The following is a 27,179-nucleotide window of genomic DNA, read 5'->3' on the forward strand; positions in this document are numbered from 1 at the left end:
GTTATGGAACTTGTTTCTGTCCTAAGAGCACCAGGGACCTGTTTTGTGGAAAATAATTTTTCCCCAGATGGTGCAGGGGGTGAGGAGGATGGTTATGGGATGAAACTGTTCTATCTCTGATCATCAGGCATTAGATTCTCATAAGAAGCACGCCACCTAGATCCCTTGCATGTGCAGTTCACAATAGGGTTTGCAATCATATAAGAATCTAATGCCACCGCTGATCTGACGGGAGGCAGAGCTCAGGTGGTGATGTTCACAGTCCACTCACACACCTCCTGCTGTGTGGTCCAGTTCCTAAGGGCTGGGGACCCCTGCCTTAAAGGACAGGTTAGCGAAGTTAATTGTACAACTAACCCACAAAAGTAATTTATATTTGTCATTCATGAAACTAATGTTGTAAGAAGTCAAATTCACTATTTTAAATCCTTAGATCAGACAGTATCAAGTTATTCCCTCTTGAGAATGGTCAAGAATAAAAACAAAGGTAGTTTATTTTCTCTACTTAATTTCTTTGTCAGACGAAGTCATTATAGGGAGTTGTAGATAAAAACTTTAGTAAAGCAAACATCATTTAAACATGCTGTGCAATCTACTATTCATGAAACAGGCTGGGTGCAGTGGCTTATGCCTGTAATTCCAGCACTTTGGCAGGCCAAGGCAGGAGCATCGTTTGAGCCCAGGAGGTGGGAGACCAGCCTGGGTAACACAGTAAGAACCTGTCTCTACTAAATTAAAAAATTAGCCATGTGCCTGTAGTCCTAGTGACAAGCTTGTAGTCCTAGTTACTTGGGAGCATAAGATGGGAGGCTCACTTGAGCCTCAGAGTTCAAGGCTGTGGTAAGCTATGATCCCGTCGCTGCACTCCAGTCTGGGTGACAGGGTGAAACCTGTCTCTTAAAAAAATAAAAAATGAAATAAGGTGGCTCAAAAACCTTACAACTTTCCTAAAGAAGTGAGCTGACAGGTAGAAATTTGGAAAAAACTCACAAATATAAAATTCACAAGGCAAAGAGGGAACAAAGATCATAAACTATAGGCTTTCAAAATTCTCAGAAAAAGAAATGTAAGTTAATATGTGTGTATGGAGACTAAGAATGGGTAAGATGAGGCAAAATATTAAAGATAAAACCTAGATATAAAAAAAAAATTGCTGGAAAATAAGGTACAAAACTAGCTTTGGGCCAGGATTTACTTTCATCTCTATTTTAACCCTCAGCCAATAACTAATTGAATTAAATTCTGGAAATGACATACATTCATGAGACGCTAATGTCTTATTAGGTACAAGCAAATGTGTTTAATTATATAACTTCCTTATTTGAGAAGCAAAGTTAACTTGACAAAATTTTGTTTAATTATATGATTTAATTCTTTGCACATGTCCATATTATTAAACATTACAGGAAGTCTTAAGGATTAAGTCTTAAGATGATTTTTTTTTAAAGTTTACAATTATACAGAGAAAAAACTGACTTCCTTCTCTTCACAATAGCCATCTCATTCCATTTTATGTATTTATTTATTTATTTATTTTTGAGACAAAGTCTTGCTCTGTCACCAGGCTGGAGTGCAGTGGCGCAATCTTGGCTCACCGCAACCTCCGCCTCCCAGGTTCAAGCGATTCTCCTGACTCAGCCTCCCAAGTAGCTGGGACTACAGGCGCCCACCAACACGCCCTACTAATTTTTGTAATTTTAGTAGAGATGGGGTTTCACCATACTGGCTAGGCTGGTCTCGAACTGCTGACCTTGTGATCTGCCTGTCTCAGCCTCCCAAAGTGCTGGGATTACAGGCGTGAGCCACCCCGCCTGGCCCTTCATTTTAGTTATCTTAAGTTATAAGAAATAAATTATCCCGATAGGCAAATGTGGTTATAAAGACAGAGTATTGATTCTGTGGTTTAGTGCTGCAATAGCTATTTGAAAATTACATTACCATTTGTTACTACGCCTCCTTGACACACTAATTCCTCAACTTATTTACAATAGAATATGGAAAGTCAATAGTGAAATTTTCTAATTCAAATAGCAATAGTATTTTACAAACCTATCAAGCCTTGTTCATCACTGTAACATTTTCGAAGAATGGGAAAAACAAAACTGCTACCAATTTTCACTACTTTATTGCTGAGAAATTAATACTAACTCAAATGGATGTAATTAGGTATACTAAAGTACCAGTTCAAAAAAAGAAAGAAAAAAAAAACCTATTACTTGCAATGCATGGCAATGCACATCTTCTGAATAATATTTGACAAAGCTCATTTCAAGTTTATATTATTTTCTATTGCTACTATCATGTAACACCTCCTTGGAGGAGCACCCATTTGTACGAGGTCCAGTGACTTGGGAGGCCCACCATATATACCTCAGCTCATTATTTTGCTTAAGGTGCAGCTTGTTTTGAACTCTGTGCATTCCTGTCAGAAAAGACTTCGTAATATAATCATCTTCATGCTAACCTTAAATTTGTTTAACTATAGAAATTCTAAGAACACTACTATGTGTGAAGACTCAGTAAATTTTCAGAAATGCCTAGGAAGAGAAAGGAATAGCATCTCTCACGAGTTGTTTCACAGAAAAGGAACACTCAAGTGTTGATAAATAAGGAGAATTAAAAAACAGCAACAAAACTGTAGTCACATATGGTCATAACAATTTCAAATGATTTGCTTAATCTTAACTCTGTATTAAATAGTTCAAATGTCGCCTGGTAGCACAATGAATATGGATAGCATGTATATAAACTAGAGCTTGAAACATGTATCAGCTAAATAAAATTTAAAAGATATTACAATAGTTAACCACTACATGGAGTACACTAATTATTATTCCCAATAATCCATTTGAAACATACTCCACAGACACTTGCATTTTAATTCAAAGTCAAAAAAACTTCCATAAGGTAATCAAAAATAGCCGCAAACTGTGCTTAAGTCACTATATAAATTAATATGCCTGTGGTACTCTTCAGTAACAGAATGTGTTCGAAGGCTGCAACAACACCCTCAGCATATGAACAACAAACCCATTCTCTAAATATGCATGAAAATAATAAATTTAATATTTAATTGCACAAACTGTGTCAGGCTCAATGTTAGGAGATTTACATACTTTATCTCTAATTTTCTGTTTTCTTTGTTTTTTTTTTTTATTTTTATTTTTATTGAGACGGAGTCTCGCTCTGTCACCCAGGCTGAAGTGCAGTGGCCGGATCTCAGCTCACTGCAAGCTCCGCCTCCCGGGTTTACGCCATTCTCCTGCCTCAGCCTCCCGAGTAGCTGGGACTACAGGCGCCTGCCACCTCGCCCGGCTAGTTTTTTGTATTCTTTGTTTTTAAGATGGAGTTTCATTCTTGTTGCCCAGGCTGGAGTTCAATGGCCTGATCTCCACTCACCACTGCCTCCCTCGTTAAGCGATTCTCCTGCCTCAGCCTCCCGAGTAGCTGAGATTACAGGTGCCCACCACCACACGCAAGTAATTTTTTGTATTTTTAGTAGAGACGGGGTTTCTCCATGTTGGTCAGGCTGGTCTCCAACTCCCGACCTCAGGTGATCCGCCTTCCTCAGTCTCCCAAAGTGCTAGGATTACAGGTGTGAGCCACTGCGCCTGGCCGTTATTATATATTTATCTCTAATTTTCATAACTTCCTAAGTTAAGCATTATCATCCTCATTTTACAGATGAGGAAACCGAACTGAGGTTCATGGAGGGATCCAACAGCCAGGAAGAAAATGTAGACGACTACTAAATTTTCAACAGCTTTTCTCTATATAAATCACTCAAGATCTGAAAGTATCAATTTTATAATTTATCAATTAACTCTTAAGTTTTGGAAAATACTATGCTGGCAGCTGGCAATATACGTTACAGGAACTTTGTGGGGATCTCATGGGACTTACCTTCTAAGGCTATATATTTATTTATTTTTTTGAGACGATGTTCTGCTATACTGCCTAGACTGGCCTTGAACTCCTGGGCTCAAGTGATCCTCTCACCTCATACTTCTGAGTAGCAGGGACTACAGGTGACTACTATATGGCTGGTAATTTTCATTTCTTAATAGATACCCAAATTTCCTCCAGGACCCGAACGTATCTATGTCAATCCTGTATCCAGGTGTACTAGCTATGGAATATAGAAGACCATTAAGCCACCATAGTCTTCTCAGACCCTGAAGAAATGATCAAAACTCAGATATTTCTTCAGAGCCCAGGTTTATTCTGCCAACAAGTAAACTTCAGAAATGAGCCTAGAATTTTAACTCTGATCACAGGTATGTCTACTACATACTACAGAATCCATGATTTAAAGACATATTCTTCCAGGCATAAAAACAGAGTGGTATTTGAAAAGACAAGCACTCGATCAAAAGGTGATGAAGAAATCATAACAGAATGCCCTAAAAATAGCCAAATATGCCAAATTTTTAGAAATTGAGAGGTGTCCAATTATTCCTGTCAGACTGGTATCCTACTAAATACTTAGAAGATCTTGTTTCAAATATTATAAACGGGTAGACTTCCAGTTTGACTTTAACCATCTTTTCATTTAAAAGTTTTTGTCATCAGTGACATTTAAGCTAAAAAGGGTTTCTTAAAGTTACAATTAGGTAAACCATAATCATGAAGATACATATATTTAGAAAATTTTATTAGAAAAACCATTTACTGTCCACTAATCCTAATTTGGAAAGCACCTCTTCACCTTTTACTTAGTCAACTTACTATCCCAGGACAATTACACACGGAGCATGATAGTCCCAATAATTTAAGTTTCTTTATAAAAACAAGCTTAACAGAGGCACTCTTTGGACCTAGTCACAACAACAAAACAAAACAAAACACCAAAAAACTTCAAAATACACAAAGATTTGTTGGCAGCCTAAGGCTCAGTCATCAAAACGTGTGTAAATGTGATCCCGGGGGACCGTGACACTGACAATCATTCAACTTTCTTTTTAATATTCCCATTGTGCTTTTGCTGGTACCACAGGGAAAATGTACCTACATTTCACCAACCGGTCGAGGCTGAAAATTCTCTTGGTGCAAGGCCAGGGGATGCGGCCGTGGGAGCCCGGGGCACCGGCGCCAGCCACCCGAGAGAGCAGCACCACGCTCCTGGCAGGCCTGCTGTGGCTGGCTCCCGAGTCCCTGGGGCTGCAAGAGCAGCCGCGGAGGCAGCAGCAGCAGCCATGGCAGAGACTCGGGAATCTTTCCCCTGCCTCCTCCGCTAGGCCTCGAGGGGTTTGCTTTTCACATGGCCCCCGAGTGGGGGCGGTGGGCACAAGGTAGTGGCTGCAGCTGCAGCCGCAACCGCGGGCCAGGCGAGACTGGTTCACTCGGAACCCAACCTAGCGGCGGGCTGGCAGCAGCGGGACGTCGGAAGGCCCTGGCTGGAGTGCCGACGACGCGGCGGGGAAGGCCACCTTCTCACACACCGCATCTCTCCCCTGCCTGCCTCCTTCTCCGTTAGCGCTACCGGTTGGCGGGCGGGGGAGGGGAGCGAGGCGCGTTATTCCCGGGGAGCTGGACGGGGGAGGGGAGGGCATCTCTTACCCGCGTTACTGAGGAGGAGGAGGCGGTGGTTGGAGCGCGGCGCGGCGGGGCGACGGCGGGGCTGGGTGGGTGCAAGTAAGAGTCTTACGAAAGGGAATTAACCCCATCACCAGCCCGGACACCGGCTCCAGCGGCAGCCGCGGCTGGCAGAATCCCGCCCCTTCCCACCACGCACTAGCCCCGCCTCTTCGTTCTCTTTGAGCGGCAGCCGACTACTCATAGGTTGTACGTCCCCGGAGTGACATGAGTGTTGCCCAATCACGCTTGAAAAAACTGCCTTCTCTCCACCCCTTTACCTCCTCCCAGGCCTCGGAGAGCCGTGCCAAATCTTCCTCCAACCTCAAGAGAAAAAGAACCAATCCGTGATAAGTAACCGCCCTTGAAGGGCGCAAAAGCCAACCAATGGTAAAACTAGGAGGACAGCCATTTTGCCCACTTGTAAAAGAGCTACCTTTTCCCACGAGTTGGCTCCTGAGGTGAGGGAGTTTCCTGAGTTTTTACTGACTCGAGGTATTTAAAAGACAACCATATTTCCTCAGGGGGTATTCATAGTGCTTTTTAGGGGTAAAGGAAAATTATCCTCCATGTGGGGCGAAGTAAGGCATGCTGCTTAAGGGCTTGGCTCCTCCCCTTGCGCTAACGGGTTCTGAAACGAACACCTGGTTTCTCCAGCGTCAGTGGCGGAGGGCGGGGTGATTGCTCTTTTCGACCTGGAGTGGACTACAATTCCCAATACGCTTTTCCCTGCTCATAACCTCTCCCCCGTTCACTTGTCGCGGTGCTTGGCTGGAATTGTAGTTCCTGAGAGGTACCCATGCCGCCGCCTCAGCCAATGAAAAGGGACAGAGTTTTGAATGACTTGGAATTAAGGAGGAGAACGAGTTGTCGCGAGGCTGTACTGAGCCCTTTTCGCAACCCTAGCAGGAGAGAAATATGATAGAAGGGTAGGCAGAAGAGTTTCCTCAAAACACCATACGGGTTTTAAATTATTAGTACGTATTTAAACTCGTCTACTTTCACGTAGTCCCGTTGAACGTCACTTCCGCTTAGGGGCGCACACGTCCCAAACCTGTGGCGGGAGTTGGAGATGCTGCGGCGAATACGCCAGGTGTGACTGTCTGGAAGTGGCGTGGCGGGCAAGTCGCTAGTTTCTTGCATGGGAGATAAAAAGCTGAACGGAATTTAATGGCATTTTAAGAAAGAGTGGGTGACATGGGATGGGGGTAATTCCCAGGGCCCTCATACTGTCTCCACCCGGGCCTTCAATCGCGGGCGTCTAGGCCTGCTGCCTCTTAGATTGCACGGCTAAATTTGTAGAAAGTACCTCTAATGCCTTTAGTTTTCGTGTGGTCAGTTCGAACTGTAAAGACAGGGCTCCGAAGTTCTGAACTAACTCCTCCCACATTTACAGACACACTTTTTTTTTTTTTTTGAAACGGAGTCTTGCTCTGTCGCCAGGATGGAGTGCAGTGGTGGGATCTCGGCTCACTGCAACCCTCGCCTCCCGGGTTCACGCCATTCTCCTGTCTCAGCCTCCCGAGTACTGGGATTACAGGCGTGCACCACCACGCCTGGCTAATTTTTTTGTATTTTTAGTAGAGACGGGGTTTCACCACGTTAGCCAGGATGGTCTCGATCTCCTGACCTCGTGATCTGCCCACCTTGGCCTCCCAACGTGCTGGGGTTATAGGCGTGAGCCACCGCGCCCGGCCGCAAACACACGTCTAAAGTCAGCTTTGAAGGAAAAAAGTCACATAAAAGGGCTTTTCTGTTTGAAGGATTGATAATCAAGAGTGGCCCCATCACCATTCTTTGAGTAACGACCATTTATTAAACGAGTGGCGGACAGGCGCGGTGGCTCAGGCCTGTAATCCTAGTACTTTGGGAGGCCGAGGCGGGCGGATTACTTGAGGTCAGGAATTCGAGATCAGCCTGGCCAACATGGTGAAACCCTGTGTCTACTAAAAAAACACCCACACACATTAGCGGACGTGGTGGCAGGGATCTGTAGTCCCAGCTACACGGGAGGCTGAGGCAGGAGAATCGCTTGAACTTGAGAAGTGGTTACAGTGACCCAAGATCGCGCCACTGCACTCCAGCCTTGGTGACAGAGCGAGACTCCATCTCAAAATCAAAAACAAAAAACGTGACTACAGGGTGCCAACTATAATACACCAATGAATAAAGGCATCACTAAAAGGGTTAAGGAACTCACAGCCTAATAATCTTAGCACGGTCAGGCCCTGGTTTATGCCTCCTTCAGAGTTCAAGGGTGACTGTATAAGGTCCCCAGGAAAACTTATTGAATAAAGGAGATACAAGTTACAGAAAAGGCTTTTCCCTCCCTATGCGTGTGCCCTTTATTCTTAAACTCTTTCCTTTATTATTTTGACTGAGACTTTCTCAGATAAATTCTAATTCAGTTTACTCCATGATTTTACTGAGATTTTCTCTTATAAATCCTCTTGTATTTATGGTATGAGCGCTTACACTGTATTGGGTACTATACCAGACTTTGTAGACAGGCTCCTTGTCCAAAAGTGGTGAGGAAGAGAGAGGCTAAACAAAATTGTAATGTCACTTACTCTTTTTATCTCTCTCTAAGTCAAGTCTTTAGTCACATTTTGTATGTTAATTTGGTCTCTTTGCATTCTATCTTTGGATTAAAACAAGCACGTTTTCCTCTTTGCCTTATTTTTACTAAAGCACTGATAAATCTGTGTCCAATACTCATGAGTGATGTTTATATACAAAGTAGATGGTAAATTTTATAGTGTAATCCTGCTAGATATAGCAATGTAACCATACCTTGCAGCAAGACATTTTTGTAGATCTACCAGGCAAAGTGTTGTTTCTTGCTTTTTAATGCAATTAGGATATTCAGTGATAATTTAGCAATGCAGTCTTTTGTAGATGCTTAGTTTTTTTTTATTTGTTTGTGTCTGGAGTTCTTCCAGTGTAAATCGAGTCACTAAACAGTAATGATGGCCATCATTTTACTGAGTTTCATTTGAGCCAGAAATGATGTTTTGTGTGATAAGTACATTTTCCTTGCAACAATCTGTTAAGTCTTCTTGACATTTTTATAGTTGAAGAAAGTGAGGCTCAATGAAGTTAAATAAGAATTGTAGATGTCTGACCTGGTGGCTCACACCTGTAATCCCAGCACTTTGAGATGTCAAGGCAAGAGAATCACTTGAGTCTAGCAGTTCTATACCAGCCTGGGCAACATAGGAAATCTCGGTCTCTACAAAAAATAAAATTAGCTGGGCTTGGTGGTGCACAGCTGTGATCCAGCTACACAGGAGGCTCAGGTGAGGGAATTGCTGGGACCTAGGAGCTCAAAGCTGCAATGAGCTGTGATTGAGCCACTGCACTCCAGCCTGGGGCAACACAGGAGACTCTATCTCAAACAAACAAACAAACAAACCAAAAAAAAGAGCTTTAAAGTCTGAGGCCCCTATTCAATAAATTTGAGTTGAGATTCATATCCAGGCCTGTCTGATTCCTGAACTCTTAACCACTGTTCATTTTGCCTCTCAAATTTTTATTAATCCTTCAACACTATGTGTCTTAGTGATGAGGGAAACAAAATTTCATCCCAGGATTCTGGAGCCAGTGGTGGCAGTCACTTCCTCTTTTAAGCCATCTTTTGCCATGTACTTATTACTTAGTCCACACAGGAAAATATAAAAAAGAAAGTAAAGGTCATCTGCAATCCTATTACCTAGAGATGCCACTGTTTACACATACCTCTGTCTTTAGTTACAGATATGGACACATGTTTTATGATATAATGCTTTGCTTTTTTTATATTGAAAAAACTTGCAAGAATGGGCTATGAGTATAACTGAATAGGTATCAGTATTATCATTTTTGATGGCTACTTTATTGTATAGCTGTAGCATGACCAATTCCCTGCTGATGGGTATTTACATGGTTTTCAATTAATAATTTATTTTTTATTGTGTTAAAAACGCATAACACAATTTATCTACTTATTTTTTTTCTTTTTTTATTTTGAGACAGAGTCTTGCTCTGTCTCCCAGACTGGAGTACAGTGACTCACTGCAACCTCTGCCTCCTGGGTTCAAGCGATTCTCATGTGTCAGCCTCCTGAGTAGCTGGGATTATAGGTCTGCACCACCATGCCTGGCTATTGTATTTTTAGTAGAGAGGGGGTTTCACCGTGTTAGCCCACACTGGTCTCGAACTCCTGACCTCAAGTGCTCCACCCACCTCAGCCTCCCAAAGTGCTGGGATTACAGGTGTGAGCCACCGTGCCTGGCCATCTTAACCATTTTTAAGTATATAGTATGACCCTGAGTCTTCTCTGAGGCCCCACGAATAGGTGCCAGATGATTGTTGACAAAAAGAGTCAAACTCTGTAAAATATGAGGCAATTTATACTGACCCAAATATGAGTGACAATGGCCCCATGACACAGCCCTCGGGAGGTCCTGAGAACATGTGCCCAAGGTGGTTGGGGTACAGCTTGGTTTTGTATTTTAGGAAGGCATGAGACATCAATCAAATACATTTAAGAAATACATTTGTTTGGTTTAGAAAAGCAGGACAACTCAAAGTGGGGACTTCCAGGCTATAGGTAAATTTAAACATTTTCTGGTTGACAATTGGTTGAGGTTGTCTGAAGACCTGGGATTGACAGAAAGGAATGCTCAGGTTAAAGGTAAAAGATTGTGGAGACCAAATTTTACTGTGCAGAGGGAGCTCTTAGATAGCAGACTGCAGAGAGAGCAGGTTGTAAATTGTGTTTTATTGGACTTAAAAGGGTGTCTGGCTCTTAGTTGATTATCTCCTGGATTTGGGAAGGAAGGAAAACAAAGTGGGAAGGGGATTCGCTATAGAATATGGATTTTTCCTACAACAGGCTTTGCAGGACAATTTTAAGGTATGGCAAGGAAATATATTTTGGTGTTAAACATTTCTTCCTTGTCTCATAATGTTAGGCCAGAGTCAGATTGAAAAGTAAATCACAATATATAGGGTCAAATAAAACCCACCTAATGAGAATTTATGGTTTGTAGGGCATGACTCCCTAGACCCCTTAGGTAGGAATTTGGTTAAGATAAAAAAAATCAGGTTGGGTGTGTTGGCTCACACCTGTAATCCCAGCACTTTGGGAGGCCGAGGCAGGCGGATTACTTGAGGTCAGGAGTTCAAGACCAGCCTGGCCAACATGGTGAAACCCCGTCCCTACTAAACATACAAAAATTAGCCTAGTGTGGTGGTGTGCGCCTGTAATCCCAGCTACTCAGGAGGCTGAGGCAGGAGAATGGCTTGACAGAGGTGGAGGTTGCAATGAGCCGACATAGTGCCACTGTATTCCAGCCTGGGCGACACAGCGAGACTCCATCTCAAAAAAAAAAATCAGAGCTTAGTCCACAAGTACAATTAAATGTACCTTGTGCAATAGATCTCTAGAACTTTTTCATCTTGCAGATGTGAAATTCTATACTTACCAAACAACAACTGCATCTCCCCTGTATCCTTTGCCCCACAGCCACCATTCTATTTTTGTTTCTGAATTTGACTACGTACTTTAGATACCTCATGTAAAAGTGGAATCATGTAGTACACTGTTTGACTTTTTGTGGCTAATTTATTTCAGTTTCCATAATGTCTTCAAGGTTCATCGGTGCAGAGCATGATAGGATTTCCTTTTTTTTTTTTTTGATACAGAGTTTTGCTCTTGTTGCCCAGGCTGGAGTGCAGTGGTGTGATCCTGGCCCACTGCAACCTCCTCTTCCTGGGTTCAAGTGATTCTCCTGTCTCACCATCTTGAGTAGCTGGGATTACAGGCACGCACCACCATGACCGGCTAATTTTTAAATTTTTGGTGGAGACGGGGTTTCGCTATTTTGGCCAGGCAGGTCTCCAACTCCTGACCTCAGGTGATCTGCCCGCCTCGGCCTCCCAAAGTGCTGGGATTACAGGCATTAGTCATTGTGCCCAGCCCAATCCTGTTTTCAGTTCTTTCGGATATATACCCAGAAGTGCGATTGCTGAACAGACTAGGTTTTATAGGTAACGCTGTCATGTGCGCTCTCTTGTATGCTTCCTTGATTATCCTTGAATCTAACCTTTTAGAAGTAGGTTTATTTAGCCACAGATACTCTGTGATTTCTAAGTTGCTCTTCAGAAAGGATGTTCCCATTTTCTTTCCTACTAATGGTGTTTGAGAGCACCCATTCCCCGTGTTTTACTCTTCAATCTGATCGTAAACAGCGATGGCTCATTATATTTTATTTGTATCTAGTTGAATTCTATTGATGTGGAGCATCTTTCTTATGTTTATTATCCTTTGGTGTTGTCTTTTTTGAGTAGCCTTTTGCTGTCATTGTCTCTTAATTTTTTTTTTGTTTTGAGACGGAGTCTCGCTCTGTCGCCCAGGCTGGAGTGCAGTGGCTGGATCTCGTCTCACTGCAAGCTCCGCCTCCCGAGTTCACGCCATTCTCCTGCCTCAGCCTCTCGAGTAGCTGGGACTACAGGCACCCGTCACCTCGCCCGGCTAGTTTTTTGTATTTTTTAGTAGAGACGGGGTTTCACCGTGTTAGCCAGGATGGTCTCGATTTCCTGACCTTGTGATCCGCCCGTCTCGGCCTCCCAAAGTGCTGGGATTACAGGCTTGAGCCACCGCGCCCGGCCGTCTCTTAATATTTTTTAAAAATTACTGCATAGACTGTTAATTCTTTGTCACATATTTCTCACGTCTTTACTCCCATTTTGAAATATCTTTTAATTTTTTTCTTAGAAGTTTAAATTATTTTAGTGTCCAAATCTATCTATCTTTTTTTTTCTAGCTTCTAATTTATTTGTGATGCTTAGAAATGCTTGCCCCACCCCAGATTAGTAAAAAATATTATGTATCTGATTAAAACTTTTTTTGTATTTTATAATTTAGCTGTAATTTTTTTGGTATAAGGAACAAAATAAAAATCTTTTTTAGGCTAAACCCAATACCATTTAGTAAATCATCTCTCCACACCCATTAATTTAAAATATCATTTTATAATATTCACAATTCTCATTTATACGTGGTTCTTTTTGGACACTGTTCTTTTTCATTGTTCTCTCTTTTCTTTGGCTTGTACCATACCCATTATCTTAATTTCTGTAACTTTGTAATAATATGTTCAGGTGTCTAGAGGTAAGTTGTGCTCCCGCTCTTCTTTTTCTGTCATTTTCTTGTTATTTTCAGGTCTTCTTGTAATCTATTAGATTTTTGTCAAGTTAAAAATCTCTGCACTTTTATATTTTAACAAAATGCAAGTTTGACATTTATATAGATACCAAATGTGACTTCTTAAAGAAAGCCAAATATTTCATTTCATAGTAACAATATAGAATTTTTCATGGGTGTCATCGAGGCTCAATGGGTCATTCTATCTTTGTTAAAACATATTTCTATTATAGAATTCTACAGGCCAGTCACGGTGGCTCACTCCTGTAATCCTAGCACTTTGAGAGGCCGAGGCGGGTGGATCACCAGAGGTCAGGAGTTCGAGACCAGCCTGACCAACATGGTGAAACCACATCTCTACTAAAATACATAAAATTAGCCAGCCGTGGTGGTGCATGCCTGTAGTTCCAGCTACTCAGGAGGCTGAGGCAGGAGCTAGAACCGGGAGGCCCAGGTTGCAGTGACGTGAGATTGTGCCATTGCACTCCAGCCTGGGCAACAAGATCGAAACTCTTTGTCAAAACAAAAGAAAGAATTCGACCAAAATGGTTACAGTTTAAAAGCCCATCTTATTTTTTAAATTGTATAATCACTTTTTAAATACAGACAATTGTATTTTGTAGCTGGCTTCCAGGAGAACCTGATAACTTCTAAATGCTTATCTCTAACTTACAACTATCCCACTGTACTTCACAACCTTCTCCAAGTACTTCAAATTCAGCATGTTCCAAATCATAGCCCATCATCTTTACCACTAAATCTGTTCCTTCTTTCTGTATTCTCTCATTTGTTTATTTGTTCAAGGAATATTTATTGAGCAGCTACTAAAAGAGGTACTGAATAATCATGACTATAGGCTGGAGTCTGCCTAGGCTTGATTCTTTGTTGTGTCATTTATTTGTGTTACCTTGGGCAGATTAATTGACCATCTGTGTCTCAGTTTCCTTATCTGTAAAACTGGGATAATAAGAATACCTACCTTAGAGGCTCTTGTGAGGATCAAATGATTTAATATATGTAAAACCTTTAAAATAGTACCTGACACATAATAAGTGTCTGTTGCTTTTTTATTAATATTGTTTCTGTTAATCAGGCTGATGCTAGGTGCTAGAGCCCTGAAATAAGACCATAAGGAAGTCTATGGTCCCTGATTTATGAAGGCATTCTAACAGAAGTGAGAGACAAAATTGCCAATTACAATAAGTATTTTAAGGAAACCAAGTGGTATTAAGGGAAATTTAGAGGAGTCCAGTTGGGAGCTATTGTGCTAATCCTGTTGAGTGGTGATGATGGCTTGGGTTTGGTGATAGCAGTGGAACTGGGGGAAAAAAAGGATGGACTTGAGATACATTAATATTTTGGGAATAATGAATAATAAGTGGATTCAACTTGGTGGTTTGGGGAAAGGGAGAAATAAGGAATGAAACCCGGTTTGAGTAACTTGCATGGTTATACTATTTACTGAGACTACAGGGGCACACAGATTTGGTGAGAAATCAAGACTGGTTTTGGACATTTAAGCTAAAAATGTCTGTGAGATCTCCAAAGTGTCAGGTAGGTAATTAGATATAGGAGTCTAAAGCCAAGAGATTATGAATTGTATTACCTGGACTATTTGTGGTAGCCTTTTAAAAAGTTATCCCTGCCCCCACATTCATTTTTCTAAACTTGACAAAGTAATCTTTGTAAAATAGCAACCTGATTACACTTTAAAAATTGCTTCCAATTCCTTACAGAGAAAAGTCCAAACTCTTAGCATGGCACCTCCTTGACTTGGCCTTTACTGCATGTCACGAGGATCTTATTCTTTAGCTATACTAAACTGCTTAGGATTTTCTAAAACTTCTTTTTTCTTTTTCTTTTGAGATGGAATCTCACTCTGTTGCCCAGGCTGGAGTGCAGTGGCGTGATCTCAGCTTGGCTAATTTCCAGGCTGGTCTTGAACTCCTGACCTCAGGTGATCTGCCTGCCTCGGCCTCCCAAAGTGCTGGGATTACCTGCGTGAGCCACTGTGCTTTGCCAGATTTTCTACAACTTTATGCCTTTGCAACTGTGGCTTCTTTCTCCCTGTTGGGGAAACCAGCCCCACACCACCCAGCAGGTACTCCAAGTCCAGCAGAGACAAAGGAATTAAAAAGAGAATAAGAGTTTAAAAGGCAGGTCCAGGGGACTGCAGCATAGGAGGCTTGCTCAAGGCCCCAAGCTCTCGGCCTCCACCCAATTTATTGGTTTACAAACTCTTTGTTCTTAGGGCAAATGGGAGGGGTAGGAAGGGAAGAGGAAAAGGATTAATCGTTCAATAAGATGTATAGCAGTGGCGGTTTCTGTGAATTTCCTCGAGCCAAGGCGTGTGTCTAAATTACTTAAGATCCTTAACTTATCGGGACTGAAATGGGTGGGAGTGGGTTTCAGGAGAAGCCAAGATGTTTGATTATACTCCACTCCTTCAAGGGAGTGTTATTTCCCCAGCAACCTGTGGCATGCCGCTGAGCTGTTATGCTCTAGGGGCATAAAAACATGAAGGCAATAAGCAGACTTCTCTACTCAGAGGCCATCCATGGCTCCCCATGGGTGTCTCACGCAGGGGAGAAAAATTCATCTGGCACCCCAGAAACTGTCTTTCCATACTCCCTAGAATATCCTTATTGTGATTCTCTGTCTGCAGACTCCACTCTTCAAGTTTTAGCGTGAGTGGCAGTATTTAAGTAAGGTGTACCATACCAAGCATTTTTTCTCACAAGTAAAGGCTTTTTTGATTTCTTGCTACCGTATAAAGTCAGCGTTTCCTCTTATGTGTAGTGCCTTATATATATTCTACTTTCATAGCACTTATTGCATTGTGTTGTGTTATTTACAGCTGTCATTTCCCCTGGGCTTGGATGTGAAGCCATATTGGCACAAATTCATCTTTGTTTACCCAATACCTTCCGTAGTGTCCGGCACATAGGAGGTATTTGGTTTTTTTTTTTTTTTTTTTTTTTTTTTGAGATGAGGTTTGCTCTTTGTTGCCTAGGCTGTAGTGCAGTGGCATAATCTTGGCTCATTGCAATCTCTGCCTCCTGGGTTCAAGCGATTCTCCTGTCTCAGCCTCCCAAGTAGCTGGCATTAGAGGCGCCCACCACCTTGCCTGGCTAATTTTTATACTTTTAGTAGAGATGAGGGTTCACCATGTTGGCGAGGCTGGTCTCGAACTCCTGACCTCAGGTGATCTGCCTGTCTCGGCCTCCCAAAGTGCTGGGATTACAGGCGTGAGCCATCATGCCTGGCCATAATAGGTACTTCTTAAGTATTTCTTGAGTCAGTGATTTGGAGAGGCAATTGTTGCATAATGGCAAAAATTCAGCCTTTTAAGTTAGACCAACCTGAGTTCTAGGCCTAATATCACCAGTTGCTAACTTTTAAACCTTGTATAAGTTATATAACATTTCTGAATTTTTCAATTTTCTTGTCCTTAATGTGAGGATAATTACATTTATCTTTGTGAGTTGTTTTGAGAATTGCGAGAGATCTTCTAAAATTTCCTAGCGTAGTGGTTTACAGAAAGAGGTCACTCAATAAGTGGGAATTATTTTATCGTTAGTCTGAAAACAGTTGCCTGTAGAAAGAAAGTTTGCAATATTCTTCCTTTTAAAGTAATTGGAGGCTGAGGTGAAAGGATTGTTTAAGGCCAGGAGTTCCAGACCAGCCTTTGCAATGTAATGAGACCCTAGTGCAACAAAAATAAAAAAAAAAACATCCTGGCCAAGATGGTGTAACCCCGTCTCTACTAAAAATACAAAAATTAGCCGGGCACAGTGGCAGGCACCTGTAAGCCCAGCTCCTTGGGAGGCTGAGACAGGAGAATTGCTTGAACCCAGGAGCTGGAGATTGCAGTGAGACCAGATTGCACCACTGCACTCTAGCCTGGGTGACAGAGCGAGACTCCATCTCAAAAAAGAAAAACAAAAACAAAAAAACAATTAGCCGGGTGTGGTGGCAGATGCCTGTAGTCCAAGCTGCTTGAGGGGCTGAGGCAGGAGGTTGTGTGAGCCCAGGAGTTTGAGGTTACGGAGAGCTAATATTGCACCCCTGTACTCCAGGCAGAGTGACAGAGCAAGACTTTGTCTCAAAAAAAAAAAATTTTTCATTTTTTCTCTTTGAGGTGGAGTCTTCGTCTGTCGCCCAGGCTGGAGTACAATGGCATGAACTTGGCTCACTGCAACCCCCGTCTCCTGGGTTCAACCGATCTCCTGCCTCAGCCTCCCCAGTAGCTGTGATTACAGGCAAAGACCTGCCACCACGCCTGGCTAATTTTTTTATTTTTTATTTTTAGTAGAGAGGGGGTTCGCCATGTTGGCCAGGCTGGTCTTGAACTCCTTACCTCAAATGATCCACCCTCCTCGGCCTCGCAAAGTGCTGGCATTACAGGCGTGAGCCACCGTGCCCTACCAAAAAAGAAAAAAGAATTTAAGTGGGAAAAAAAAGATTTAATGAAGAGGGAGTGATTACTGATAGGTCCAGTAAGATGAAGACTGAGAATTCCTTACTGCTTGCTTCCTTCCTTTTACCTCCAATTCTCAGCCTTTATACATACCATATACTCTTTCAAAAACACTCTTTGATCCCTTCCTCTCTGGTTAATGTTGTTCAAGTATCAACTTTGATGTATGTATATTTAGAAGACTTCCAAACACTCTAATCTGAAAAATTAGTCCTGTTTGTATGCTCCCTTAACGCCCAGTACTTCCCCTATAGTCTTTCTTCAGAACTGCATGTAATAATATATTTACTGTTATATATCTGGAGCCTAGTGCAATGTCTGCTACATGTGAACAACCGAATACTTATTTGTTGAATGCATGAAAAAATGAAATTCAGGGAGTTGGGATGATTACTTTTTATAGGATATAACTGTTTATAGGACCAGTATATTAATATTTAAAATAGATATTTTCAGTGGGCTTTAGCCCTGAAGTAGAGATGGAGCATTCATGTGATAAAAAGGGATGAAAGAGCCAAATATAGGTTTTACCTCTGCTGTTAGCTACATGATCTTGGAGTTTTATCTTTCTGGGTCTTGCTCTGTTTAGCTCACTGCAGCCGGGACCTCCCTGGCTCAAGTGATCTTTCTGCTGCTGCCTCCCAAAGTTCTGGGAGTACGAGTGTAATCATCATGCCCAAGCCAGGGTGTTTTATTTTTTTTTGATCTAAAAAAGATCATACTGTTTGAGTTCATTGTAAATTCACAGGAAGTTGTAAGAAATAATGCAGAGAGATACTGTGGACCTTTCCCTAGTTTCCTCCAGTGGTAACATCTTAGAAAACTACAGTACAACCAAGATATTGACACAGTCAAAATAGGGAACATTTCCATCCCAGGAGGATCCCTCATCTTGCCTTCTTTTTTTTTTTTTTTTTTTTTTTTTTTTTTTTGAGACGGAGTCTCGCTCTGTCGTCCAGGCTGGAGGGCAGTGGCCGGATCTCAGCTCACTGCAAGCTCTGCCTCCCGGGTTCACGCCATTCTCCTGCCTCAGCTTCCCAAGTAGCTGGGACTACAGGCGCCCGCCACCTTGCCCGGCTAGTTTTTTGTATTTTTAGTAGAGACGGGGTTTCACCGTGTTCGCCAGGATGGTCTCGATATCCTGACCTCGTGATCTACCCGTCTCGGCCTCCCAAAGTGCTGGGATTACAGGCTTGAGCCACCGCGCCCGGCTCATCTTGCCTTCTTATAGCCACAATCACTTCTATCTCACCCCAACCTAACCACTAAGATATTATACATTTCTAAAATTTTGTCCTTTCAAGTAGGTTGTATAAAATGGAATAAAATAATAAATGGAATTAAAAATAATAAATGGACTCTCCCTGATGAACCACCTAATCCGAGGGACAGAAACAGTTTTCCCTGTCCAACAGTCAGCTCCAAATTCTCCCTCCTGAACCCTGTTATTTTGGAATTTTTGATAGCAACAAACAGAAGTAGAAAGCAAGATTAAGCAAACAAGGAGATAACATGCTGCAGTGCCTCCCAGCAGATAGATCTTCTCAGTAGGGGAAGAATCTAGAATAGCAGCTAAAAGTGTGGCATCTGACATCTATAGCCACGTGACCTGAGTTTGTGACCCAGCTCCATAACTACAAGTTACAGGACTATGGTGGCTGGCAAGATGGCTGAATAGGAACACCTCCAGTCTGCAGCTCCCAGCAAGATAACTTAGAAGGCCGGTGATTTCTGCATTTCCAACTGAGGTACTCAGTTCATCTCATTGGGACTGGTTAGATAGTGGGTGCAGCCCATGGAGGGCAAGCCAAAGCAGGGTGGGGCGTTTCCTCACCCAGGAAGTGCAAGGGGTCAGGGAACTCCCTCCGTTTTAGCCAAGGGACTGTGCCATGAGGAACGGTGCATTCCAGCCCAGATACTACGCTTTTCCCGTGGTCTTTGTATCCCGCAGACTAGGAGATTCCCTAGGGTACGTAAACCACCAGGGCCCTGGGTTTCAAGCACAAAACCAGGCGGCCCTCTGGGCAGACACCAGCTAGCTGCAGGAGTTTTTTCATACCGCAGTGGCTCCTGGAACACCAGTGAGACAGAACCATTCACTACCCTGCAAAGGGGGCTGAAACTAGGGAGCCAAGTGGTCTACCTCAGCAGATCCCACCCCCAGGAGGCCAGCAAGCTAAGATCCACTGGCTTGAAATTCTCACTGCCAGCACATAGTCTGAAGTCTATCTGGGATGGTCGAGCTTGGTGGGGGAGGGGCATTTGCCATTACTGAGGCTTGAGTAGGTGGTTTTCCCCTCACAGTGTAAACAAAGCTACTGGGAAGTTTGAACTGGGTGCAGAACCCATCGCAGCACACAAAGCCACTATAGCCAGACTGCCTCTCTAGATTCCTCCTTTTTGGGCAGGGCATCTCTGAAAGAAAGGCAGCAGCCCCAGTCAGGGGCTTATAGATAAAATTCCCATCTTCCTGGGACAGAGCACCTCAGGGAACGGCTGGCTGTGGTCACAGCTTTAGCAGATTTAAACCTTCCTGCCTGTCGGCTCCGAAGACAGCTGCATGTCTCCCAGCACAGTGCTCAAGCTCTGCTAAAGGGTGGACTGTCTCCTCAAGTGAGTCCCTGACCCCTATGCCTCCTGACTGGGAGACACCTCATACGAGAGAGCTCTGGCTGGCATCTGGCAATGCCCCTCTGGGATGAAGCTTCCAGAGGAAGGAACGGGCAGCAACCTTTGCTGTTCTGCAGCTTCTGCTGGTGATACCCAGGCAAACAGAGTCTTGAATGGACCTCTAGCAAACTCCAACAGACCTGCAGCAGAGGGGCTTGAGTATTAGAAGGAAAACTAACATACAGAAAGGAGTAGCATCAATATCAACAAAAAGGACGCCCATACAAAAACCCATCTGAAAGTCACCAACATCAAAGACCAAAGGTAGATAAATCCACGAAGATGAGGAAAAAGCACAAAAAGGCTGAAAATTCCCCAAACCAGAATGCCTCTTCTCCAAAGGATCACCACTCCTCGCCGGCAAGGGAACAAAACTGGACGGAGAATGAGTTTGATGAATTGACAGAAGTAGACTTCAGAAGGTCCTCCGAGCTTAAAGAGCATGTTCTAACCCAATGTAGGGAAGCTAAGAACTTCAAAAAAAGGTTAGAGGAAAGAGAAAAAAGAATGAAAAGAACGAACAAAGCCTCCAAGAAATATGGGACTATGTGAAAAGACCAAACCTATTTTTGATTGGTATACCTGAAAGTGACAGGGAGAATGGAACCAAGTTGGAAAACACACTTAAGGATGTTATCCAGGAAAACTTCCCCAACCCAGCATGACAGGCCAACATTCAAATTCAGGAAATACAGAGAACACCACAGAGATGCTTCTTGAGAAGAGCAACCACAAGACACATAATTGTCGGATTCACCAAGGTTGAAATGAAAAAATGTTAAGGGCAGCCAGAAAGAAAGGTTGGGTTACCCGGGTAACAAAGGGAAGTTCATCAGACTAACAGCGGATCTCTCAGAAACCCTACAAGCCAGAAGAGAGCGGGGTCCAATATTCAACATTCTTAAGGAAAAAAAATTTCAACCCAGAATTTCATATCCAGCCAAACTAAGCTTCATAAGCAAAGGTGAAATAAAATCCTTTGCAGACAAGCAAATGCTGAGAGATTTTGTCACCACCAGGCCTGCCTTACAAGAGCTCCTGAGGGAAGCACTAAACATGGAAAGGAACAACTGGTACCAGCCACTGCAAAAACATACCAAATTGTAAAGACCATCAACACTATGAAGAAATTGCATCAACTAATGGGCAAAATAACCAGCTAGCATCATAACGACAGGATCAGATTCACCTATAACAATATTAACCTTAAATGTAAAAGGGCTAAATGACCCAATTGAAAGACACAGACTGGCAAACTGGATAGAGTCAAGACCCGTCGGTGTGCTGTATTCGGAAGACCCATCTCACGTACAAAGACACACATAGGTTCAAATAAAGGGATGGAAGAATATTTACCAAGCAAATGGAAAGCAAAAGAAAGAAGAAAAAAAATAAAAACAGGAGTTGCAATCCTAGTCTCTGGTAAAACAGACTTTAAACCAACAAAGATCAAAAGAGATAAGGGCATTATATAATGGTAAAGGGATCAATGCAACAAGAAGAGATAACTGTCCTAAATATATATGCACCCAATACAGGAGCACCTAGATTCATAAAGCAAGTTCTTAGAGACCTACAAAGAGACTTAGACTTCCATACAATAATAGTAGGAGATTTGGAGATTTTAACATTTCACTGTCAATATTAGACCGATTAATGAGACAGAAAATTAACAAGGATATTCAGGACTTGAACTCGGCTCAGGGCCAAGCAGACCTAATAGATGTTTATAGAATTCTACACCCCAAATAAACAGAATATACATTCTTCTCAGCATCACATCACACTTATGCTAAAATTGACCACATAATTGGAAGTAATGCACTCCTCAGCAAATGCAAAAGAACAGAAATCATAACAAACAGTCTCTCAGACCACAGTGCAATCAAAGTAGAACTCAGGGTTAAGAAACTCACTCAAAACCGCACAACTACATGGAAACTGAACAACCTGCTCCTGAATGACTGCTGGGTAAATCACGAAATGAAGGCAGAAATAAGTTCTTTGAAACCAATGGGAACAAAGACACAATGTGCCAGAATCTCTGGGATATAGCTAAAGCAGTGTTTAAAGGGAAATTTATAGCACTAAATGCCCACAGCAGAAAGCGGGAAAGATCTAAAATCGACACCCTGACATCACAAACAAATTCAAAAGCTAGCAGAAGATAAGAAATAACTAAGATCAGAGCAGAATTGAAGGAAATAGAGAACTATTAGTAGCCTACCAACCAAACAGCCCAGGACTAGACAGATTCACAGCTGAATTTGTACCAGAGGTACTAAGAGGAGCTGGTATCATTCCTTCTGAAATTATTACAAATAGTAGAAGAAGAGGGACTCCTCCCTAACTCATTTTATGAGGCCAGCATCATCCTGATACCAAAACCTGGCAGAGACACAACAAAACAAGATGATTTCTGGCCAGTATCCCTGATGAACATCAGTGCGAAAATATTCAATAAAATACTGGCAAACCAAATCCAGCAGCACATCACAAAGCTTATCCACCAAGATCAAGTTGGCTTCATCCCTGGGATTCAAGGCTGGTTCAACATACGCAAATCAATAAACGTAATCCATCACATAAACATAACCAATGACAACACATGATTATCTCAATAGATGCAGAAAGGGCCTTCCATAAAATTCAACACTCCTTCATGCTAAAAAAAAAACTCTCAATAAGCTAGGTGTTAATGGAATGTATCTCAAAATAGTAAGAACTATTTATGACAAACCCACGGCCAATATCATACTGAATGGGTGAAAGCTGAAAACATTCTCTTTGAAAACCGGCACAAAGAATGCCTTCTTTCACCACTCCTATTCAACACAGTGTGGTAGTTCTGGCCAGGGCAATCAGGCAAGAGAAAGAAATAAAAGGTATTCAGATAGGAAGAGAGGAAGTCAAATTGTCTCTGTTTGCAGATGACATGATTGTATATTTAGAAAACCCCATCATCTCAGCCCCAAATATTCCTAAACTGATAAGCAACTTCAGCAGAGTCTCAGGATACAAAATCAGTATGCAAAAATCACAAGCATTTTTATACATTAGTAATAGAGAGCCAAAACATGTGTGAACTTTCATTCACAATGGCTACAAAGAGAGTCAAATACCTAGGAATACAACTTACAATGGAGGTGAAGGATCTCTTCAAGGAGAACTACAAACCACTGCTCAAGGAAATAAGAGAGGGCACAAAAAATGGAAAAACATTCCATGCTCATGGATAGGAAGAATCAATATCGTGAAAGTGGCCATACTGCCCAAAGTAACTTACAAATTCAATGCTATCTCCATCAAGCTACCTTTGACGTTCTTCACAGACTTAGAAAAAACTACTTTAAATTTCATATGAAACCAAAAAAGAGTCCACATAGCCAAGACAATCCTAGGCAAAAAGAACAAAGCTGGAGGCATCGTACTACCTGACTTCAAACTATTCTACAAGGCTACAGTAACCAAAGCAGCATGGCACTGGTACCAAAACAGATATATAGATCAGAACACAGGCCTCAGAAATAATACTACACATCTACAACCATGTGATCTTTGACAAACCTGACCAAAACAAGAAATGGGGAAAGGATTCCCTATTGATTCCGTGTTTAATAAATGGTGTTGGGAAAACTGGCTAGCAGAAAACTGAAACAGGACCCCTTCCTTACACCTCATCCAAAAATTAACTCAAGATGGATTAAAGACTTAAACATAAGACCTAAAACCATAAAAACCTTAGAGGAAAACCTAGGCAATACCATTCAGGACATAGGCATGTGCAAAGACTTCATGTTTTTGCTTTTAGTGTTATCTGAAACCATACCATAACCCAAAATTACAAAGATTTCCTCTTGTGTTTTCCCCTTGAAGTTTTATAGTTTTAGCTGTTATGTTTTAATCTTTGTTCCATTTCAAGTTAATTTTCATGCAGCTGAGGTGGGGGTTTAATTTCATTCTTTTATATGGACATCTAGTTGTCTCAGCACTATTTGTTGAAAAAGTTACTCTTTTCCTATTGAATCCTCTTAGCACCCTTGTCAAAACTCAATTGACTGTAAATGTAAGGGCTTGTTTCTGGACTTTCAGTTCTGTTCCATTGACCTAGCTGGTTGTCATTATGCTAGTAGTGCTACACTGTCTTGATTATTATCACTTTGTAGTAAATTTTACAACCAGGAAGTAGAAGTCCTCTAGCTTTGTTCATTTTCAAGATTGTTTTGGCTATTTTGGGTTCCTTGCATTTCCATATGAATTTTAGGATCAGCTTGTCAGTGATTGAATTTTGAAAGTGTAATCAGCTGTGCATTCCTGAAATAAGCCCACTTTAGTCTTGGTGTCTTAGTCTTTTAGTTACTGCTATATTCGGTTTGCTAATATTTTGTTTACCTATGAATATGAGAGATTGTATTATGTATGTTTTTTCTTGTAATATGCTTGTGAGATTGTTTAGACTGGCTTCACACAATGAGCTTGAAAATAATACTCCTGTCTTTGCACCAAATGGGTCAGATTTGTTTATTGTGTTCTTGAAATCATCTTTATCCTGTTAACAATTTTAATCAGCTTGCATAATCAATTACTGAAAGACATGTGTTAAACTTTTCCACTGTGGTTATAGATAGATATGGTTGTGTCAAATTTTCCTTTTATTTTTATCAGTTTTTTCTTGTATATTTATTAAGATATATTTCAAGGCTAAATTTTTCTAATAAATATTTTATCATTATAAAATGCTCTTGTTTATTTTAATAATTTTTTTTTGCCTGAAACCTATGTTATAATGTAAAGCAATACCAGCTATACTTTGGCATGTATGTCTTTTTTAGTTCTTTTACTTTCAATGTTTATGAATCCTTCTATTTAAGGATATGTCTTTTAAAAGCAGCATGTAAATTTATATATATTTTAATTTAATATAGGAATCTTTTCATTTGTTTTTAGTCCATTTACATTTAATATCTTTTCTAATTTACTAATTTTTTATCTATTCTGCAGTAAATTTCATCCAATACATTCTTAATTAAAAAAAAAAAAATTATCTCCCCAAAGTGTATATAGTTGTCTTCACCAGCCATTTACTTGTTATTTCCAAACTAAGTCTCTAGGTAGTGTATTTTAACAATATCTGATTCTCCTCAATACAATTCTACTATTTACTTAAATGAGTCAGTGAATTCCAGTTGAATTTGCCTTGTTCTCAATTGAGTACAAAAACACTCTTGACCTAAAAGATAGAAAATAAATATTTCCTTCATTCTTTTTTTCAAGTGTTGCTTACCAAGCGAATTGCTTAGAAAATAAGTTCTACTAGATTTTGCTTTCACTAAATTTCCCTAGCCAATATTGTCATTTTGATTTTAATAACATGGTATTAAAAATTATGTATTGCTGGTGCAGACACAATTGCATGAGGGGTTTCTGCCATCATCAGTGCTGTGTAGCAGAGCTAGTTCCTCTCCTGCTCAGCGGCGCAGGTTTGGACATATTTGACTTTTTCCCCCAGGTTAAATTGACCAAATCAATGGTGATGGAGAAGCCTACTCCCCTTCTGGTTGGGTGGAAATTTGTGAGACAGCATTACACACTGGTGAACCAGGCCCCAGACATGCTGCATAGATTTTATGGAAAGAACTCTTCTCATGTCCATGGGGGATTGGATTCAAATGGAAAGCCAGCAGATGCAGTCTACAGACAGAAAGAAATCCACAGGAAAGTGACATCACAAAACTTCACCAACTGCCACACCAAGATTCTCCATGTTGATGCTTATGCTATGCTAAATGATGGTGTGGTAGTCCAGGTGCTTCTCTCTAACAACAACCAAGCTTTGAGGAGATTCATGCACATGTTTGTACTTGCTCCTGAGGGGTCTATTGCAAATCAGTTCTATGTTCATAATGATATCTTCAGATACCAAGATGGATTTGTTACTGAGCCTCAGGAGGAGTCTGAAGAAGAAGTAGAGGAACCTGAAGAAAGACAGCAAACACCTCTGATTCTGGAACTTTCTATGATCAGGCAGTTGTCAGTAATGACATGGAAGAACATTTAGAGGAGCCAGTTGCTGAACTGGAGCCTGATCCTGAACCAGAACCAGAACAAGAACATATATCTGAAATCCAAGAGGAAAAGTTTGAGCTTGTATTAGAGGAGACTGCTCCTGAGGATGCTCAGAAGAGTTCTCCAGCACCTGCAGACATATCTCAGACAGTATAGGAAGACTTGAGGACATTTTCTTGGGCATCTGTGACCAGTAACAACCTTCCACCCAGTGGAGCTGTTCCAGTTACTGGGATACCTCCTCATGTTTGTAAAGTACTATCTTCACAGCCCTGTACAGAGTCTAAGCCTGAATCTCAGGTTCCACCACAGAGACCTCAAAGGGATCAAAGAATGCAAGAACAATGAATAAATATTCCTCCCCAAAAGGGACCCAGACCAATCTGTGAGGCTGGTGAGCAAGGTGACATTGAACCCCGAAGAATGGTGAGACACCCTGACAGTCACCAACTCTTCATTGGCAACCTGCCTCATAAAGTAGACAAATCAGAGCTTAAATATTTCTTTCAAAATTATGGAAACATGGTGGAGTTGCACATTAACAGTGGTGAGAAATTACCCAATTTTGATTTTGTTGTGTTTGATGATTCTGAGCCTGTTCAGAAGGTCCTTAGCAACAGGTCCATCATGTTCAGAGGTGAGGTCCGTCTAAATGTGGAAGAGAAGAAGACTCGAGCTGCCAGGGAAGGGGACCCACAAGATGATCGCCTTTGTGGACCTGGAGGCCCTTTAGGTGGGCTGGGTGGTGGAACGAGAGGCCCTCCCTGTGGAGGCATGGTACAGAAAGCAGGATTTGGAGTGGGAAGGTGGCTTGCTCCACGGCAGTGAATCTTCATGGATCTCCAGGCGGCCATACGAATCCTAGTTCCTACAGAATGGTGAATTTCTTTGACCAGCCTTTGGTATCTTGGAGTATGACCCAGTTTGTTATAAACTGCTTTAGTTAGTATAATTTTACTTATTTTGTGTGTTAATGGTGTGTGCTCCTTCTCCCTCTTCCCTTTCCTGGCCTTTAGTCTTCCACTTCCAATTTTGTGGAATGATATTTTAGGAGTAATGGATTTTTAAAGAAGAAGAAAAGGAAGAAGAAAAAAAGACCAAATTTCCTTGCTTATTTTGCATGTACAGACTGGATTTTTTTTCTAACGGCCATATCCCCAAAGGAATGTGTCTTGCGTTTTTGCTGACATTTGGTACATT

The 27,179-nt window shown here is 41.6% G+C and overlaps 2 protein-coding genes and 1 pseudogene across 11 annotated transcripts in view; 2 read left to right on the forward strand and 1 right to left on the reverse strand.

Annotated features, from left to right (window-relative positions):
- Positions 1-5,730, reverse strand: part of R3HDM1 (R3H domain containing 1) — a 213,754-nt gene extending 208,024 nt beyond the window's left edge. For 6 of the 9 annotated variants that reach the window (XM_030916132.1, XM_030916129.1, XM_030916131.1 and 3 more), the window contains exon 1: positions 5,560-5,730. The gene's annotated coding sequence lies outside the window, so the exon portion shown is untranslated. The remainder of the gene's footprint in view (positions 1-5,559) is intronic. The other 3 variants (XM_010367320.2, XM_010367340.2, XM_010367311.2) reach the window with 1 other exon arrangement.
- An 869-nt stretch (positions 5,731-6,599) lies between these two features.
- ZRANB3 (zinc finger RANBP2-type containing 3) overlaps positions 6,600-27,179 on the forward strand; it is a 319,849-nt gene continuing 299,269 nt past the window's right edge. Inside the window, exon 1 of the mRNA XM_010367383.2 lies at positions 6,600-6,667. The gene's annotated coding sequence lies outside the window, so the exon portion shown is untranslated. The remainder of the gene's footprint in view (positions 6,668-27,179) is intronic.
- LOC104665518 lies at positions 6,640-26,874 on the forward strand (annotated as a pseudogene). The gene is made up of 2 exons (XR_004053197.1): positions 6,640-6,667; positions 25,423-26,874. The product of XR_004053197.1 is annotated as a ras GTPase-activating protein-binding protein 1-like (transcript).

Source organism: Rhinopithecus roxellana, chromosome 14 (genome assembly GCF_007565055.1).
Source record: "Rhinopithecus roxellana isolate Shanxi Qingling chromosome 14, ASM756505v1, whole genome shotgun sequence".
NCBI classification, from domain to species: Eukaryota; Metazoa; Chordata; class Mammalia; order Primates; family Cercopithecidae; genus Rhinopithecus; species Rhinopithecus roxellana.